At 36.9% G+C, this 11,475-nt stretch overlaps 1 pseudogene; it reads right to left on the bottom strand.

Moving 5' to 3' along the window:
- Positions 1-5,515: 5,515 nt before the first annotated feature.
- LOC149182878 (protein CANDIDATE G PROTEIN-COUPLED RECEPTOR 7 pseudogene) lies at positions 5,516-6,386 on the bottom strand (annotated as a pseudogene).
- Positions 6,387-11,475: the final 5,089 nt, after the last annotated feature.

Below are 11,475 nucleotides of genomic sequence, written 5' to 3'. Positions count from 1 at the left end.
TCAATACATTTACATAGGTTTTCCATATACCTTTTTCAACGATCAAACATATATTCCAAAATTTGTGCTACCTTTAGTATATATATTTTGAAGTTGCTCGTGACATCTCACTCACTCATTATTTTCTAGCAGGCCATTATTATTCTATATCTTGCCAAAAACTATTGAGTATTTTGTATTATACCATGGTCTTTTATATATGTGTCGCAACAACACTACCACTAGTTTCTTTCTCTCTATATGTTATTTTTTAGCACTTTTGTGGAGATGTGCTTGCACTCGCACATTGTAGTCACACTGTCTCTACCTTTCTTTAGTCCCATTGACTTCTCTGGTCATCAGCTGGAAATTAATAAATTTACTTACTTACTTAATTGGAATTATTCACTCTTAAACATACTTCAACATTTCATGAAATATGTGCAATGATACAAAAATTTCTAAGCTCCTAAGGTTTCTAGTTTTTTAATGTCAATTGATGCAAATGTAGGCTAGTTAAAGGCACAAAAACACATAGTTAAGCTTTTTAGAATCCACTGTCTCGTAGTTTCTAATTATTTCTTGTTTTTGTCTCCAACAACACATCTAAATGAACAAGGTTGAGGCAGTAACAGTCTTATGACACACTTCAATGTCAATCCATGTTACTGGAAGCATAAATATCTTGTGAGGAAAAGTATTTTAACTCATCACGATCACACATTAAATATTAAAGGTCTCAAAATAGTGAAATAATCATTTGTTAGTAGGGGGATAATTCTGCCAATTCTGTCTTCAAAGGGATCTACATCATATCTTGATTTCATCTCCAACAACACCTTTAAGACAAGTAATAGTCTTACAATACCCTTAACTTAAATTCCAATATATATGACTCAAAGTCATCTTTCTTGGTCACGAACAATATCTTCAAAATAATGAAGTGGTGAGTTTTGTTGGGTTCTCAAAGGTGAGAAAATTTCATGTTAGAAGGGGGATTATTATTTAAATGTTATTGTTAAAAGGGATCTGAATTTTTTTCAGATCTAGACATATTTTCTATTCCTCCTATTGAATTACTGGAAATTCAATATTGTAGGTTGGAAACTGCTTCAAATCTCTCCAATACTCTTGAATTTATTTTTCCAAGATAAAGTTTCTACTAATCTATCTACCTTACCTTTGTCTTCCTTGAGGACAAGAAAATGAGGGTTATCATTGAGGCACTTGATGGCTTGGAACTCTTCTTTAGATAAGTTAGAGCTAGGAGGTTTAGCACAACGCAAAATTCTACCACAATCCTGCCAAATTTCTTCCGCAATGTGAGGAGGGAGGTTTTGGGAAATAAACTCTATGGAGAAAAGGATCTCTTCAACGAGAATATTGTGAGGAGAAAGAGTGAAGTTGAAGCCTTTTTCTAGGAGCTGGAGGGTATGGGGATCGATGACGAGTGAGGAGAGGTTCACCACATACGGAGGTCTAGAATTGGGGGAAGATGAGACTAAGGGAATAGAAGAGGAATTAGCCATTAATAAAGAATTATTAAAATTATTATTAATTGAACTAGAAATATCTACATTAAGAGGAGATGAATTTTTAGAAATCAGATTGGTTAAATTATTAACCGACTTAGAATTGGAATGATTTGAGTTAGCATGATCCAAATTAAAATTTAATTGATTTATAGAAGGATTATTGGTGAGATTAGATCAATCCGCATTAATATGATTCGAATTAGAATTAGAGTTCGAACTTGAGATGTTGATAGCGAGACCATGGGGGAAATCAGACCTTATAGAATTAGTGTGATACGAACTGTAGTTCGAGTTAGTAATAAAGAGGGAGGGATCATGGTGGAAGACAAAAAAAAATTAGATAAAATAGTGGGGGTGTTTAGAGACCCGAGAGTAAATTGAATTGGGTAGCATTGGATTGGAGTAAGAGGGAGAGGGGTTAGGTAAAGAGAAGGTATGAGATGGAGAGTTAGAGCTCATTACCATGCTGATCGGAGGAATTGGAGAATAGGAACTGGAGGAAGATGCATATTTTTTTTATTAGAATTGAATCAATCATGAACATAATTAGGGAGAGTGGCATTTCACGAGGTGAGAGGGTTGACTGCTGAGTTGGTCGAGGGAGAGTCATGAGAAGTCGAAATGGAGGCGGAAGTAATATATAGAAGATATGAATCGAGAGGATCAGATGGAGATCTTGGGGGGAGTCGATTGATAGAGATGGAGAGTTAGGGCTAGCTGCCACGCCGATCGCAGGAATGAAGGGAGAATAGGAACTGGAGGAAGACGCATAATTTTTTTTATTAGAATCGAATGGATCAGGAACATAATTAGGGAGAGCTGCATTTCACAAGGTGACATGGCTGACTACTGAGTTGGTCGAGCGAGAGTCGTGAGAAGTTGAAATGGAGGCGAAAGTAAAAAAATAGCAAATTTGAATCAAGAGGATCAGATCGAGAGCTTGGGAGGAGTCGATTGATAAGGCAGAGAGGAGGTTCGTCCGGTTAATGCTAGAGACGAAGTCGTGGTTTAGGCAGTCAACTTCTGAGTTAGCATGATGCTCTGATGGTTGAAAGAGAGGTTCGATTGATTGCAAGGGTGACAGGTAGTTAAATGGGTGAATGTTGCGAAGAGCGATGAGCTAGGGTTAACTGACACGTTGAAGAGGGTGACTATGGCAATGGGTTAGTGAGCACTCTCGAGGTGTCAGGACGGCTATATAGTGGTGAGAGGACTGAGGTTCTGGGGGGTCAAAATCCAAAGACCATTAGAGGAAAAACATGAAGGGAACCTCTATCAGACCATGGAAGGTTCTCGAGTCCCTTCAAAATGTGTTTAACCCTTCATACACAATGGGGGGACAGAGAACATGGACGGTTCTTGGTTTCTTGTTTTTGTAGGTGCTCTAGGTATTCCATTTTGTTGTTAATTTCTATTCTTCATTTCAATTGACTTATTTAGCTCATTTGTGGACATTAATATAATTTTATTTTATTTTGTTTCTTGCCAGATCTTGCAATAGTGCCTTTGCATTGTGTAACCTTTTTCTATTTAATGATTAACATCTTGAAGCTCACAAACCTTAGAATATTTGCAACCCCTATAACAGAATGATTTGTCTCTCATCCAATTGGAAGAGTTCTCTGGTTTTTCCGAGAAACTCTACCTCCATGATTTCTTCCTATTGCATCATTTTCACAGGTTTCAACTTTTATCCTTGACAAGTTCTCTGATATTACATTGAGTACAAATAAATCTATAGAGGTTTGACTCATGGGAGACCCATGAGTCCCCATGGGTCTTCCCAAGTCTCAGCTGAGCCGAGTTACTTGGATCATACTCAGCTTGAGACTTGGCTGAACTTGTTAAAATTTGGCTCACTTTTCAAGACTTCAGAGTCTAGAGGCTAGACTTGTGATCCGGCTCACTTTTCAAAACTCTTGAGACTTGGCTGAACTTGTTAAAATTCAGCTCACTTTTGAATATTTCAGAGTCTAGAGGCTAGACTTGTGATCCGGCTCACTTTTCAAGACTTGAGAGTCTAGAGGCTAGACTTGTGATCCAACTAAGTGTGCAAATGAAGATCCTCTATGGAAGTATGAAGGGTTAAACACATTTTGGAGGGTCAATCACGCTTTGCAGATAAATATCAAGTGTCAAATGTTGTATTATCATATAATATGAGATGATCTTATGAATTTGTGCACAAGTTGTTCTTTTATAACTTTATATGGATTAGGAATGTCATATTTTTTGTGCACAATTACTATGTATTGTTCCCAATATGTGAGTTTTTTGGTAGTTGCCGATGCTTGCCCATTCTTGACCAGAGTTTTTCTAGGTCACTGATTCTTCCCAAGTTCCAGGTGAGCCAAGTCTTTGCCAAGTTCAAGTCTGAGTCTAACAACTTTGATACAACCAAAGACTTGCTTTATCTTATTTTTGGCCAGATCATGTAAGAGAGCCTTTTTATGGGTCAGATTATTCTATTTAATGTTTAAAATTTTTGTGTTGGAAAGTCTAGGAGTCTCTACAACCCCTCAATAGAGTCATTTAGCTCCTAACCAACTGAAAGAATTATGTTGTAGTAATATTTGTCTTTTCCAAGAAACATTACCATCTTGTCCACGATTTATCATTTTAACAGGTTTTAACTTTGACAATTTCTCTGACATTACATCAAGCATAGATTCAATCAAAGACTTTTGGGCAATGATTTTCTTCAATTCGAATGAAAAGGAATTCCAACAATACATTCTCATGTCCCAAATCAACTGGTGTTCAAAGAGTGCAACAACTATCATGGGTTCTTATCCCTTATGATTATTGCACATAATGTAATTAAAATCATGTACATGACCATATGAACCAAATGCATTTTCCTTTTTGTCATGTTGCAAATAAATTCTAATTTGAGACTATATATGCTCTGATAGAACATGAATGCATCCCCTGTCATTGGTATAAATATCACAAGTTACAACCAACACCACTTTTGTTGATGTTCCTCCTCAAAATGTTCCAATTTTCTTGGCAAATGCATTGTCTTTTCAGTTAAGATAACATATTAAAGGTAAATAATGCAAAATCTTGAAATGTTCGTTTCATGGTATTGTCTCCTTTAACAATGGTCTCTTGTGCCTAATAGGATGTATATAAAAATCAGCATCGGAGAAGAACACTCAAAGTTTACATTTGCTTTGAAGTCTCCAAATAAAATTTAAAGTATCCTCTTATAATATATAGGCCTCTACAAACTAAGCAATCTATATGTGGCATGGAATTTCTATTGCTTTTCATGTTCCTTTTTGTTTTTTCTTTTTCCTCCAGTGTTGCAAAAATTGCTGAAATAGGTTATTTTTCATGAGTTTTTCACATTGCTGATACGCTCTACCTAAAGATACATGATTTTTGAGGTATTTGAATATATTGTGATATTTTGAAAAGATTGTGATATATCTGTAATATATCGTGACTTGACTAAAAATATTGCCGAGGGTGAGACAATATACTGTTAAAGTGTGAAAATTTTAATTCTTTTGCTTATTTTTTTGGCTACAATTTGGTTTTTGGCCAATATGAGTTTTCTTTTCATATTTATGTGGTAATGTGATTTTTTTATGTTGTTGGTGTTTTAGATTAAAAAAAGGAAAAAATGGAATATTTTGTCTTTTTAAGTTTGTTGATAATTTCTGATTTTTTTCCTTGGTATTTTTTTTAACTTATAAAAAGTATCTTTCCAAACCTTTCGTGATATATGCCCCAAAAAATATTTGCAACATCTTTTTACTATTTTGAATGTGCCTTTAGCTTTTTTACTGTTGTTTTATTTTTAAAGCAATCTTATTGGTACACAAATGGGAATTAGCTGGTGATCTAATTTTGAAGATCACATGATTTCTCATTTTAAACATCGTTAGCTTTTCGTTTCATGGGAAGAATAGAATGCCACTTTGCAACCTTAAAGTTCAAAATTCAGTTGTCTGTTTCTTCTTTCTTCACCAACCCATTTTCTTCTTTCTTCACCAACCTGTACCTATGAGAACTATTACAGTGAAGAGCAGGATGCCCTTAAAAAACCCAAAGACATAGAAGGCAATATCCCATCCATGGGAAGTCCTTGTCCTCTTAACATACAATTTATCCTCAGCTACACAGGTCAGATTCAGTGCTTTGAATAGGAGCAATGCACACATAAGAACATGTATTCTATGCACCGTGGCCCTCTGTTTTCCACATACATAAATCCAAACCCCAAGGAAAACTGCATACAAAACAAAGAAACAAAAGTAAAGTGAGGGAAATTGGGTATGACCTGCAGGAAGGAAATCCTTCACATTGCCCTCCAAATTGTACATTTTGGTGTGGACATTAATTAAAACTTTGTACTGAGTATGACAATTTGAAAAAAAGAGACTATACTCATTGGCATCTACAACACGGTATGAGTTATTATATGTATTGTCTGCATGCAGCTCCTTGAAGTTGAACAGTGGTGTGATGTAATGACTGTTGAGGACACAATAATTGGGATTCTCCTCCAATTCTACCAGAACCTACACCAAAGATTCATCTGATAATAAGAAAAAACCCATCATGGAGAGATCTAGATTAGGGCCTTGCGGTGTGCTCACCCATGCCACATATTTTACAAAGATTTCAACATGCCCTGTGTGAGTGAACCCAAATTTTTCAAACATAATCATGGCTCTAGAAACTGAATCTATTTTGGAGTCCCTGATCTCCGCAGAGAAAATGGGTAGGATGGAAATCCAAATTGCTGCTATGACCTGAACATAGATGCACAACACAGTGGGTAATTTGAGGTTTCCCATGGCTGGAACACCCAATTCCGGACCCATATCTAAGTGTTTGAGAAAAAACCCACAAGGAATCAAGACTTATGGAACATTCTGAAGCTAGTTGAAGACATGGGAATTGTTAAACTGTAGGTAAGCAAGTCAAAGAGGGAGGGAATCTATAAAAAGAAATAGGAATCCTACATGGATGGAACAAAGATCGATTGTTCATAAGGGAAAAAAGGTAGTGAATTTTCTTGGCTAGGGTTATAAAATGATAATAGTGCAACTAACCCACCTCTTACTTCGACTCCAAGAAAGAATCTACCTCAGAATCAATTTATGAACCAAAACTAGAAACTACATGAAATATTGATTATATATATAAACCAGTTGAATTGGCTTATCGAATTGGTTCTGTACTGAACCAACTAGTTTGATATGGAACTAGTCATTGAACCAGTTCAAGGGCCAAGCCATCCTCTTTTAGGGTTAAAATGGTTGAATTGGTTGGTTCTGGTTTGGTTGGTTTTGAAAACCCTTGTACTTTGAAATTTATTTTATCATTTTAGGTAATTCTCTTGGACTTTTTACATTAGATTCTGAGAATTTTGACTTGAGTTGAAATTGAAATTTTCGAATAATCATATCTTACAGTATTTATGTTTGGATTATTTTTCCCTTGTTGGTTAGTGGTCTTGGTTTCCAGAAGAGAGTTTAGCCTTCACTTGCAAATGATAATAATACAGAGCCCAAATAATACTATTTATTGCAATAGTTTATTTGAGTGTGTTCATAGTGTGTTCATCAAAGTATAATTTTACTTGTTTATCTTATGTTGCAATTCAATTCTTTTCTTTGTCCATTAGAGTTACGAAAAGAAAGAATAGTTTACATACAAGTAGGCAGGAGGATTACCAATAGTCTAGGTGATTATGTAGTTATTGGTAGACTTGAGAATGTTGAGATCATTGAATGCTAAGAAAACTCACTGTAACCATGTTATGTAAGGAGCAGAAAAGAGGGTAAGGAGAAAGAGGACCAAATTAGTAGTTCCCCCCAAAACGTCCAACTTGAAGAGGATGGAAAAAATTGCTTCAAATCAACATAAAAAAAATGACAAGGCTTACAAGGTACATTTTCATGTAGTTCAACTCATTTTTTGTTTATTTTAATTTCAATTGTATAACATGTATATCTATTATCATCATCAAGTATTAACTCCACAGTATAAAATCCTTGACTCGTTCAAATGATTTGACAATGTCATCAAATATTAAGTTGTATAAATGTTGAGTGTGATGGCTTCGTCATGGGGCTAACATTTCTATCTAGTTTGCAGCAAAGTGAACAGAAAGTGGTGGCACAGAGACCTAAAAAAATAGATAATGTAGTTAAGCACCATGGTTTTCTGATGTATGAGAGTGAGAGTCTTGCATATAGAGATGTTGCAACACAGATGAATGATTGGAAAGAAGTGGTTGAGGAAAACAAGCCAGGGCCACTACTGAAGACACAATCAGCTAGGTGTATGAATTGTGGAACCCGCTTTTGTCATCAAGTTAAAGTCCATACATCATTTATTTTCCCCTAATTATTTACTAAAATAGCAAGTGAAACATAATGTAGTTATACAATTCAAACTTCATATGTTATAACTTATATTCATTGTTTGAGTGTTTTCCTTTTTGTATATTGCAAAGCTTCTTAATTACATTCCTTGTTCATGTATATTTTTTTTTTTTTGCTAGATTGTACACTTGTTTCTATTCTAAATGTGTGAAACATTTTCCTCTATGCAGGATAATGGTGTATGTCCTATTAGGGACAAAATACATCAGTGAAATGAATTAGTACACCAAGGGTGTTGGCGAGAAGAATTGGACCGATTGCTGGAAACAAATAATTTTCCATAATTCACTGGATGTGTATGCCCTACCCCTTGTGAAGGTTTGTGTGTACTAGGAATAATTGAAAATCTAGTATCTATTAAAAGTATTCAATGTGCCATCATTGATAAAGCTTTCGAAGAAGGTTAGATGGTTCCACATCCACCTGAGAAGAGGACAAGGTATGTGTCTTTCCTTTATAATTCTTAATGTCATTCTTATGATGCTTATCATTTTGAAAATAATATGTCTGTTTTATATGATGTGGTGAAGTAGATCTTGATATGAATTGTAGGTTTTAACCCTATACAGAAATTACCTGCATACGAATTCTTAAACAAAGAAAATAAACAATGCGAGAGCATAACCCATAAAACACATATGCACAGAGATTTTTCCCTGGATCCCAAAACCGGGACTACCAGCTTGATTTTTCATTATGTTCCTTTCAATGTTACAATACATATTTATACATGCCGAAGCATCCAATACCATGGACCGAAAACCATTGTGTCCAATACCATGGACCGAAAACCATTGCGTCCAAAAAAACATGTGCGAAAATCATGCACAAAACCATAGGTGGGTCCGCCCAACCTAACATATGGTCCAAAACCAAAATTTTCCAGGGCGCTACCCAGGACCCCATAAAGTGGGGTTACGGGTGCCCTTCAAACCCCCTATTAACTACGTGGAAAGAATATAACACAACCCAACAATCTCCCACTTGTTGTTTTCTTTCCACAGGGGGCCACAGGAGAGCTTAGTCATTTTTTCAGCCCTGAGATTCCCATTGCTTCTCTACACCAAGAGAACTTCTCAGAGCTCACAGATTTTGTCAATGCATCTGCAGTATTCTTCAAAGTGTCCACCTTTACCAGCAACACCTTTATTTCTTCTATCATATCCCTCACAAAGTGATACTGAACATCAATGTGTGAATGATAAGCAGGGTTCTTTGCCAAGAAAATTGCACTTTGGCTGTCACAGTCTATTCTTATAGCTCCCTGTACTAACCCCATACTTGAACACAATCTCTGCAACCAAACTGCTTCCTTGCTTGCATGAGTGGCTGCCATGTATTCTGCCTCTATAGTTGATAGTGCCACTATAGATTGTTTCTTACTCATCCAACTGACTGCACCTCCAAATAGGTTAAACACATACCCACTTGTAGATCTTCTCTGATCCAGATCTCTAGCCCAGTCTGCATCAAAAAAGCCATGAATATCCAACACTCTATCCAATCCTGGTCTTCCTTGGTAGCACAAACCATAATCACCAGTGCCACGCAAATACCTGAAAACCCGCTTCACTGTTGTCCAATGCTCCTTCCCAGGTTTTGACATAAACCTGCTCAATACTCCCACTGCATGTGCAATGTCTGGTCTAGTACAGACCATTGCATACATCAGGCTACCCACTGCACTTGCATATGGAACACGGGACATGTCCTCTTCCTCTTCTTGTGTCTTGGGACACTGTTCAGCAGATAACCTCACACCTACAGGAATAGGAACCTTCATCGGTTTACTATCCTGCATATTAAACCTCTGGAGTATTGTCTCGACATACTTCCTCTAGTTTAACCAGAGCTTCCTCTTTGACTGATCTCTTTTAATTTCCATGCCCAAAATATAGTTTGCAGCACCAAGATCTTTCATGTCAAATTTGGAGGACAATTGGGTATTCAAATCCTGGATAATTTCTTTGTCATTTCCAACCAGCAACATATCATCCACATACAAGACCAGATAAATAATACGGTCACCAATTAATTTAATATACACACAATGATCTGCTTTGCTTCTGGTGAAGCCAAGTCCCCGTATAAATGTATCAAATTTCTGATACCACATCCTTGGTGATTGTTTTAACCCATACAGAGACTTCTTTAACTTGCATACCAGTTCTTTCTTACCCTTCACCGCAAAGCCTTCAAGTTGCTTCATGTAGATTTCCTCTTCCAAATCCCCATGAAGAAATGTTGTCTTCACATCCATCTGTTCTACCTCAAAATCAAAAGCAGCAGCAACAGATAAAAGTAATCTAATAGAAGTCACCTTGGCAACAGGAGAAAAAATATCACCAAAATCAATTCCCAGCACCTGGGAATAACCTTTTGCTACCAACCGAGCTTTGTATTTCTCCACCTTTCCTTCTGCATTTGTCTTCTTCTTGAACACCCATTTGCTGCCAATGGGTTTCCTTCCAGCCGGCAACTCCACCAGATCCCAAGCCTCATTTTTGTGCAAAGATGCCATTTCATCGACCATGGCCTCTTTCCAGAGTTTTCCATCCTCTGAATCCACTGCTTCCTTCACAGTTCTGGGATCATTATCAGTAACAGACAAAGCAAAATTTGAACTGAAAGCAGATGGACTATACCTTTCTGGCTGCCTTCTTTCTCGAACTGATCTTCTCACAGCCGGAGTTTGTGGCTCTTCATCTTCTGATTCCTCCTCTGTTGCAGAGTCTGATTCTTCCTCCTTTGGCTCAAACTCTATCTTCTCAGTTTCCTTTGGTTGGACTTCATGTTGAATAACATCTTTTACCTCTCTGAACAACACATCTCGGCTGTACACAACCTTCCGTGTGACTGGGTTCCAAAGCTTATAACCCTTTAAACCATCCTTATACCCAATAAAGATGCACTTTTCAGATTTACTATCCAACTTGGTTCGTTTCTCCTTTGGAACATGTACATATGCATCACATCCAAATACCCTTAGATGTGAAAGAGAGGGTTTCTTACCAGTCCATACTTCTTATGGAGTCTTATCCTCCAACGCTGGTGAAGGTGATCTGTTGATCAGGTAACATGCAGTATCCACCGCCTCTGCCCAGAATTCCTGTCCTAACCCAACACCACTGAGCATGCTTCTTGCCCTTTCCATCAACGTCTTGTTCATTCTTTCTGCGACTCCATTTTGCTGAGGTGTATATGGAGTAGTCTTCTACCGTGCTATACCACACTTCTTACAAAATTCTTCAAATTCCTTGCTGCAAAATTCTCCACCATTATCTGTCCTCAGCACCTTTATCTTCTTCTCTGTCTGATTTTCCACCAGAGCCTTAAATTCTTTAAACCTGTCAAAGACTTCAGATTTCTTCTTAAGAAAATATATCCATGTATTCCTTGAGAAGTCATCTATGAATGATACATAGTACACAGACTTACCCAGTGATGGAACCTTCACAGGTCCAAACACATCACTGTGCACAAGCTCTAATATCTGTTTCATCCTCTTACCACCAGAGGGGAAACTCACCCGATTCTGCTTCCCATATACA

Source organism: Pinus tabuliformis, chromosome 3_2, assembly GCF_031772625.1.
Source record: "Pinus tabuliformis cultivar Carrire ecotype Pingquan chromosome 3_2, CPIR1, whole genome shotgun sequence".
NCBI classification, from domain to species: domain Eukaryota; kingdom Viridiplantae; phylum Streptophyta; class Pinopsida; order Pinales; family Pinaceae; genus Pinus; species Pinus tabuliformis.
Note: the sequence above shows the minus strand (reverse complement) of the source record. Positions and strands in the feature narration are given on the sequence as shown.